Here is a 9,487-nt window from a genome sequence, read left to right as displayed (position 1 = left end):
AGACTGTTCTTTCCAGGTCTGAATTCCTGCCTTGCAATTCGTCAATCCGTTCCTTGGCGTCCTCAAACATTAAGACATGTATTCTCTTATTTTCCTCGCTGGTTGCACAAGCTTCAATTAATTTTTCGTTTCTCTCAGTCAGGTCCTTGACAACCTGGTCCGCCTCCCTCTTGAAGTCTAGAGTGACGTTGGCCCGAGTCACGGCCTCCACAAGTTTAAGTTCCGTATCCCGGATAATACGCTCGTACTCAAGAAAAATGTTACCCAAGCCGACTCTAACTGGCTTCGTGAGGTTAGCCTCCAGTTTAAGGAATTCGGCCTTCAACTCTGTCAACTTCATGTTTAAAACTCTGCTACCTCCCTTTAAACTTTCTGAGCTTAACTGTTGTGTATGAGCCACTACTGTCTGTCTTTCTGACGCTCCTGCCTGAGACATTCTCTTTTTGCCTTTACCTATGCTCTCCTCCGTCTTAACGGGCGATCTGGCTAACTTGTTAACAGGTGTAAAGGGATACACCTCGTTAGACTCATCTGCGGAGCTCATCACGCTTATTAGCCAGGGAAGACAAAAGCAGTTCTCATAACTATATGCACTTTAAATTCGGGTACAAAATTGAAAACGTTACCGGGCCCCTATACAAAAAGGTGTAAGAAGGGACGTACTACTAGTGCTACCGCTACGGAACACGTGTAAATCAAAATACTCAAAAACAGTTGATGAATAAGTAAACAGGTGCTCTGACCAGAACTCTTTTTTAGTGGGTCGAAACTATGCGGTTACCACTGACCCATGCTTGCTTTTACGTGAGAAATGCACGTCTAGTGGAAAAGATGCTATTAATTTACAAAAACACGAAAATATGTATCACGCAAACTTGTTTACGAAACACGACAATGGCGGAAAAGAACAATTCTTTAGAACTGCCTAAAACACAATTAGCTAACACGTGGAAAACGTGTAACGCTCACAAAACGTGCAAAACTTCTCGAAAAACTGACAACCCAGACACTTAAAGAAAAAAGAACGCCTCAACACCTTGGAAAAGACCCCCCGACCCCCCAAAAATAACGTAACGTTGTCTTTATAACCGCTTTAAGGCTATACAAAACAAAAAACTTCGTGGCGGGCGGGAACCCGCCCCAGCCGCTAAGTTAGTCCTAAGACGGAATCTACGCCACCCCTTTGTGTGTGCCTGTAAACTACATAAAAACCCCCCAAAAATAAAGTAAAATGTAACTTACTGTGCTTAGCCGAATACCAGACGATAAATTTTGGACCGCAGCCTTAGGGAAACCAGGCACACACACAACCAAACACACGACGAAGCAGGCGAACCGCTCTGCGTGGAAGGGGCGTAGAATCCGGGAGCTGCTGGAGGAGCGTCCGCTAACCACGAATCCAGTCGCGCGACTGGATTCGTGGTTAGCGGACGCTCCTCCAGCAGCTCCCGGATTCTACGCCCCTTCCACGCAGAGCGGTTCGCCTGCTTCGTCGTGTGTTTGGTTGTGTGTGTGCCTGGTTTCCCTAAGGCTGCGGTCCAAAATTTATCGTCTGGTATTCGGCTAAGCACAGTAAGTTACATTTTACTTTATTTTTGGGGGGTTTTTATGTAGTTTACAGGCACACACAAAGGGGTGGCGTAGATTCCGTCTTAGGACTAACTTAGCGGCTGGGGCGGGTTCCCGCCCGCCACGAAGTTTTTTGTTTTGTATAGCCTTAAAGCGGTTATAAAGACAACGTTACGTTATTTTTGGGGGGTCGGGGGGTCTTTTCCAAGGTGTTGAGGCGTTCTTTTTTCTTTAAGTGTCTGGGTTGTCAGTTTTTCGAGAAGTTTTGCACGTTTTGTGAGCGTTACACGTTTTCCACGTGTTAGCTAATTGTGTTTTAGGCAGTTCTAAAGAATTGTTCTTTTCCGCCATTGTCGTGTTTCGTAAACAAGTTTGCGTGATACATATTTTCGTGTTTTTGTAAATTAATAGCATCTTTTCCACTAGACGTGCATTTCTCACGTAAAAGCAAGCATGGGTCAGTGGTAACCGCATAGTTTCGACCCACTAAAAAAGAGTTCTGGTCAGAGCACCTGTTTACTTATTCATCAACTGTTTTTGAGTATTTTGATTTACACGTGTTCCGTAGCGGTAGCACTAGTAGTACGTCCCTTCTTACACCTTTTTGTATAGGGGCCCGGTAACGTTTTCAATTTTGTACCCGAATTTAAAGTGCATATAGTTATGAGAACTGCTTTTGTCTTCCCTGGCTAATAAGCGTGATGAGCTCCGCAGATGAGTCTAACGAGGTGTATCCCTTTACACCTGTTAACAAGTTAGCCAGATCGCCCGTTAAGACGGAGGAGAGCATAGGTAAAGGCAAAAAGAGAATGTCTCAGGCAGGAGCGTCAGAAAGACAGACAGTAGTGGCTCATACACAACAGTTAAGCTCAGAAAGTTTAAAGGGAGGTAGCAGAGTTTTAAACATGAAGTTGACAGAGTTGAAGGCCGAATTCCTTAAACTGGAGGCTAACCTCACGAAGCCAGTTAGAGTCGGCTTGGGTAACATTTTTCTTGAGTACGAGCGTATTATCCGGGATACGGAACTTAAACTTGTGGAGGCCGTGACTCGGGCCAACGTCACTCTAGACTTCAAGAGGGAGGCGGACCAGGTTGTCAAGGACCTGACTGAGAGAAACGAAAAATTAATTGAAGCTTGTGCAACCAGCGAGGAAAATAAGAGAATACATGTCTTAATGTTTGAGGACGCCAAGGAACGGATTGACGAATTGCAAGGCAGGAATTCAGACCTGGAAAGAACAGTCTGTGAGACTAGAGTGAAGCTACAGATGGTTTCTGAGGAGGTGGAAGATCGCAGAACCGAAGTAAAAAGGTTATCAGATAAAATAGAAAATCAGAAACCCACATATGCACAGACGGCGACGGAGGGTGTATCCCGTACGAGCGTCCCGTCACGTAAAAAGGAACATGTAATGTTCGTACATCCGCGGGAAGGGGCTAAGAACGAAGATATAAAACTTAAAATTCAAGATAAGCTAGACCCGGTGTCTCTTGGCATCCCGGAGGTAGAGCTCCGTGACATAAAGAGCGGAGGACTGTTAGTGAAGGCACAGACATTGGAAGGCCTCAGGGCGATGGCAGAAGCCATGGGCACCGACAAAGAGCTAGACACTATGGTAAAGAGTTCGTTCCCAAGGGTGAGGAGCACCAGAATAAAACTCTGGGGGGTTGAGAGCAGGATTGATGATAGTACTTTAAGGGAAATCATTAATATGAAAAACGATTTGGATCTAACGGAAGACGAGTTCAAAATCATCAGCCACGTCAAACAGGGTGCATATAAAAACTATCTCGTGGAGGTCTCCCCCGAAAAGGCAGCTGGGATGATAACCAAAGGACGGTTGCACACGGGTTGGGCCTCGTGCCGGGTGCAAGAAGTTTTCAACATCAGAGCGTGCTATAGGTGCTTATCGTACCAGCATGTTTCTCGGGCATGTACCGAGTCGCATGCCAGATGCTTTAGGTGTGGTGACGTGGGACACCTGGCACGGCAGTGTACCCGTGCGCGAGGCTCCGACATGTGCGCGGCCTGTCAGAGGGAGAATGTATTGCGCGGCGCTGCACTTGGGGTGGAGCACTCGTTTGGCACCTTTAGGTGCCCTTTGTATCAAAGGGCATTAGATAGAACACGGCATAATGTTAAGAACAGAATTTAATTTTATATGTGGAAAGTTGGTACAACACAAGCAATTTGTAATAATCATTATTCATGGATAAAGTTCATTTCAATGTATTGCAATTTAATGCTGGTAGGGGTAGGGCAGCCATGGACGCCATGATACAGTTTTGTAAGGAGAATCACGTGCAGATTGCTCTCGTGCAAGAGCCTTTTATTTTTTCCGAACCATTTTGGCCACAGGGTACCATGTTGGTGTGTTGCGCTACCGGGGCGAAAGTTGCTGTGCTCACATTTGGCATCCAGGCGGATGTAATGCCGTACATGGTCAGGGAGGAGCTTATCGTGGTGGTTGTGTCGGTTGGAGATGTGGAATGTATCTTCGTAAATGTGTACATCAGTCCAACAACGGACATGATGTCGGTGCTGCATGATCTTAATAGAATTCATCGTGTATTCCAAAACAAAATGTTATTGGTGACAGGAGACTTTAACGCTAAGCATCAATTATGGGGTGGTACCAAGGATGATTGTAGGGGTGAAGAGTTATTCAACTACATCCTGGCCAATGATATGGCGATCGTTAATAATCCAAAGTCATTGTCTACATTCCATTCAAGGAATGGTGACTCTTGGATTGATGTGACATTAGTAACAGTTAATGATTTCGATAAAATTACTAAATGGAACGTTCACGATTTACTTACAGCGAGCGATCACAGGTACATTACATTCACGTGTTTTCACGACAAAAACCCGGGAAGAATTCAATTAACTGCAATCGGAAGAAAAAGATGGATTAATGATATAAGGGGGGATCAGTGGATTTCGTTAATTAGAAGACAGTGTATAAAGACAGTCGACGATTTGGAAGCTATAATTACGATTTTGCAACAACGAATTGAAAACTATAGGGTTAAACATTTAAGATTTGTGAAGAAAAAAAATAAAAATGTTGAGTGGTGGTCGGATGATTTGGCAGTATTTCGTAAACGGGTGCGCGCAATGCGACGCTTATTTCAAAAGGCACGTGGCGATAGGAGAGTTGAACTTAAAGATAAGTACTTTAAACTTTTTAATGAATATAAGGCTAGGATTAATAAAGCAAAAATAGATTCAGTAAACAGGAGAATCAGTAGTATGAGTCCTGTAATGCCCTTTGGGTCCAACTATAAAGAATTCATGGGTAAACCCATACATAGGAGCATCATAACAGCCGTGACCCGGCCGGACGGAACACAAACAAAGGATTATGCTGAAACATGTGTGGCTATTTTGGAAGCGATATTCGGCACTAACCATAACATTTGTTCGATAGGTAAGCAGTTTGTGGGTGACAGTAGCCATCCACAACATATAAAAGTGATAGATAAGCCTTTCGGGGCACAAGAGGTTAGTCACGTTATCAAGCTTTTAAACAGGCGAGCCGACAAAGGCTTAGATTTTATAAACGTAGAGATCTTAGGAATGTTACAGGAAATACATGGAAATTTTTTAACATACATCCTTAACAAAGCGTACCGATTTGGTATCTTTCCTCAAGCATGGAAAGTATGTAAGGTCATTCTCTTACCAAAAAAGGAGGTAGGACAGTTGAGTCCTAAGGATTTCAGACCAATTAGCATATCGATGGGTATGGGCAAGGTTTACGAAAGATTACTTCATGGTAGGCTTGAATCCTTTTTGTATAGAGACAAGTTTTTCTCAGACAATCAATATGGCTTTCATCACAATAGATCATGTACGTTGGCACTGGACCGCATGATCTCCTCCCTGACCCGTGTCAGAAAACAAGGACGGTGCGCTGCGTTGTACGCACTGGATGTGTCAAATGCTTTCACCTCAGTAAGACCCGAACATTTATTACAGAACTTGTCCTGCATTAATTTTCCCAGCAATCTGCGGTCAGCGTTGTGCGATTTTGTACAGAATAGGAGTTATATAGTAATGACAACTAACGGTAACATTGGCTTGTCGGGCGTACCAGGATGTCCCCAGGGGTCGCCATTAAGCCCACTATTGTGGAACGTAGTTATCAATGACTTACTGTGCAGAGACATGCCGGAGGGTGTTGCCATAATCGCATACGCGGATGATGTAACCATTATAGTGGAAGGGCACACCCGCAAGGAGGTCGAGATCAAATCACAAACAGTAATCGACTCTGTATTGCAATGGGGTGAAAATGTTAAAATTAATTTCAACGCGAACAAAACAAATGCAGTCATGGTCGCTAAGGGTTGTAAATACGTCGGACGACCACCCGTCGTTAAAATGGGAGGTAGGTCAGTGGCATTCTCTAATCAGGTTAAGGTGTTGGGAGTAATAATCGATAGTACGCTAAGTTTCATCCCTCATTTAGATAAAGTTAAGAATACAGTAGGCGAATTAACATTAAAAGTAAATAGGTTGTGCGCAAGGCACAGTGTTGATCGGTTTAGATTGTTTCACTCAATTTACAAAAAGAGTATCGAGAGAATATTGCTGTACGGGGTGGGTGCCTGGTTCAAAGATGTAGACAATACACATATGCTAAGGAAACTAGATAGTATACAGAGAATCCCTCTATTGAAAATGTGTAGGGCTTATAGTACCGTTCCCAACGAGATCTTGCCAGTACTTTGTGGGGTTATCCCCATTAGACAAAAAGCCTGGGCTGAGTGGGTGTCCTTTAGGATTCACCAGGCCCAAAAAGAGATACGGATTGGTGACGTTATCATCACACCAGATGCAGTTGATAATGATTTTGCAATCTGGGAACTGCACCCATTGCAACGAATCGCCGTGACCTTCGATCGAAAGGACCATATAGTAGGGAGCGGCCTACAGTTGTACACTGATGGCTCAAAGGGTCAGGGAAGAGTGGGTGCTGCATACTGCGTCATGGGGGGGGGACAGGTGGAGAGCTACGGGAAGGCCGCTCTGCCGGTGTATGCGTCCGTCTTTGAGGCTGAATTGGCTGCTATGGTTATGGGAATTAATGCGTTTGTACACAGGCGGTATACAGGGACTGTGCACGTATATTCAGATAGCCTGTCCCTCTTACAGGCCCTCAATAATCCAGTCCACACGAACCGGAGGGTGCAAAAATTAAAGGAATCAATTAAGGCAGTTGAACCGGGTATTAAATTTTGTTTTCATTTCGTGTACGGGCACACCGGTATTCTCGGTAACGAGATTGCCGATAGGTTCGCAAACGAAGCGAGAGGGGGACGAGTTGACTGGCCGGTGCCCTATTCTAAGGTATCTATAAAAAATATTGTATACGAACATGTGATGACCGAGTGGCAGGAGAGCTGGGACAGGGTGAACCACTGGTGCAGAAATTGGATCAAGTCCGTCCGAAAGGACATGGCACCGACCCCAGATTACTACATAACGCAGGCACTGACTGGGCATGGGGGATTCCCGGCTTACCTTGGGCGCTTCGGCCTCCGTGACTCTGCCCGGTGTAGTTGTGGCAATGATGACGCCAACATTGAACACTACATGTTTCACTGTCCCGAGACCCGGGGTCCGAGGGGGGTGCTCGAGGGTATCCTGGGGGGGCCGCTGGTGGCTGATAGACTCGTGTTTTTGATAAGTAGGCGTGGCGCCCTGCCGCAGCTGAGAGCTATAATCGAACGAGCTAATGACATGTAATTTTTTTTTTTTTTTTTTTTTTTTTAAATAGTTTTCAGCCATTACCGGAGTTGAGGCCCCAGTCAGCCGTCTCCGGTTTTTCGGGGGTGCCGGGGCGGGGCTCTGACTGTTTACAGGGCCAGGGCGCGCCATGGGGGGGGAGGGTTGGTGGTGCTGAGGACCGAACGGTTGGTAAGCCCCTGCGTGCTTGCATGCGGGGCTAAAGGATTTTGGGTTATGTACCATAATAATGAATTGTAATTCCTCCTGAAAGTTCCTGCTCTGGGAAAAATCCTAGTACCTGTAAAACTGGAAAAACAGCACGTTTTATACAGACACACCCAAGGTGCCTCCTCTCTTCACCCCCTGAGTGAGGCGCCCCTCCCATGGTGATTTGCGTCATATTGTAGCGATCAACTCCGACGTTGGGTTTTTTTTTTTTTTTTTCATGTCATCGTTTTTTTTTTTTTTTTTTTTTTTTTTTTTGCTCAATACAGGTCAGACACGGTTATCGGTTGCTGTGGTTCCGCTGGGGCCCTTCTGTGCTTCCTGAGGGCCTTGGGAGGTAGAGCGGTGTGGGCCGGGCGGAGGAGTTGGGTGGCTCGGAGCCGGGCCTGCCACGTGAGTGGTAGGCGTCCGAAGGCCGGGTACACCTGACGAGCCCGTTCGGCCAGTTGGCGGTATGGGTCCGGAGGTGGCTGGTGTCCTGGGTGGGGTGGGGCGCCTCTGTCTTCTGTCGTGACTGGTGGTAAGGCGGTTCGGTGGCCAGTACCAGCTCTCCCTGCAGGGTGGTGTGTGGCTGGGTATCGCCAGTCTCCACTGACGACAAGTGTATAAGTCATTACTGACAGTTCGTTGTGTAGTCTGGATGGGGCTTGATGCTGGTCTGGAGATGGGTCAACTCGTTTTCCTCACGTATGTTCATATCTTACTGCGCAGTCCAGATATAGGGTACATCTTCTTCAGTTCTGTTTCATTTTATGTGGCATAGTGGTTACACTCTCTCTCCTCATGACATATGCAGAAACGGCACCCCGTCCCTAACTAGGGTTAGGTGAATTTCGTCCGATGGTACGGTTGTGGTAAGGTAAGGGGCAGGTGGCGACTCCTGGTGGTGTTTTTTCTTTTGCTCTGCTCGGCCTTCTCCTGGCCTTCCCGGGGGGGGGCGGTGGTTACGCTTTGCTGCAGCCGCTTCTCCGCGGGGGGGCTGGGTGGGGCGGGGTGGGGCCGTTTGCGCCGGTGGCGATAAGTGGTTTTGTGGGTTTGGCTTCTGCACGTAAGGTTCTTAGACGGCAGTGGGGGGTGGTTACGCGAGAGCTGCAGCCCCCCACTGGCGGGGGTCCATGGTTTGTTCGGTTGCCCTCTGCCGGCAGTTTTGTTTCATTGGAGGTGTTGTGCCACTTTTTTAAATATTCCTTTTTTTTTTTTTTTTTTTTTAAGTATGGTGCCAGGCTCATCATGTGTTTTTGCTCTTGTGTTTTGTTTTGGTGTAACCCTCATCCTTGGGGTATAGACTTTCAGGCTGCACATTTCATAAAGAATCGTTTAGTACCGCTACTTGAGCTCGTGAGAACGCATTACCATGATAGGTAATAATACACGTTCGCCACCCGGGCGGGGCCGGGAGGAACACCCGTAATATTAGGGTAGGCTTGGCAGGAGGGGGCTGGTCGCCCCCACAGTCCAGTTAGGGGTCTGCTTTATAAGAAAACGGGTGCTCGGTCGTATTATAAACTAGATTTTGATATTTTACATGCAATACATCACGGAATTACGGAGTATTCCTAATCTTACTGAGCTACTTGGCCACCGTTGTGATTGCGTGCCAGTCGAGGCGGAGTATTTAAGGGTTCCGCAGGCCAGGTTCTAATGTATTCGTGCATGGAGCACATGTATGTACACGCAGGTTTCCCGGTGCTGTGACTGAACGAGAGACGGACAGGCGAGGCGGAGAAGGAGACCCGGACCCGGGAATGGACGGAGGAGACCCGGTCCCGAACACGGGGTGGACAACCCGGAGGTGCACTGCAGGTTGGACAGGCAGAGGCAGAGGCCGGGAGAGCAGCGACCGGACGTGAAGGATCGGGGACAGTGCTGTGGCAACGCTAGGCGCCCGGGGCATACGTGGAGAAGACGGCCCAGGTGCAACAGAACGTCGATTGTGGCCCGCGCGACGGGACA

This window comes from Ornithodoros turicata, unplaced genomic scaffold (genome assembly GCF_037126465.1).
Source record: "Ornithodoros turicata isolate Travis unplaced genomic scaffold, ASM3712646v1 ctg00001503.1, whole genome shotgun sequence".
Lineage (NCBI taxonomy): Eukaryota > Metazoa > Arthropoda > Arachnida > Ixodida > Argasidae > Ornithodoros > Ornithodoros turicata.
The sequence above is the reverse complement of the archived record's forward strand: the minus strand, read 5'-3'. Positions refer to the sequence as shown.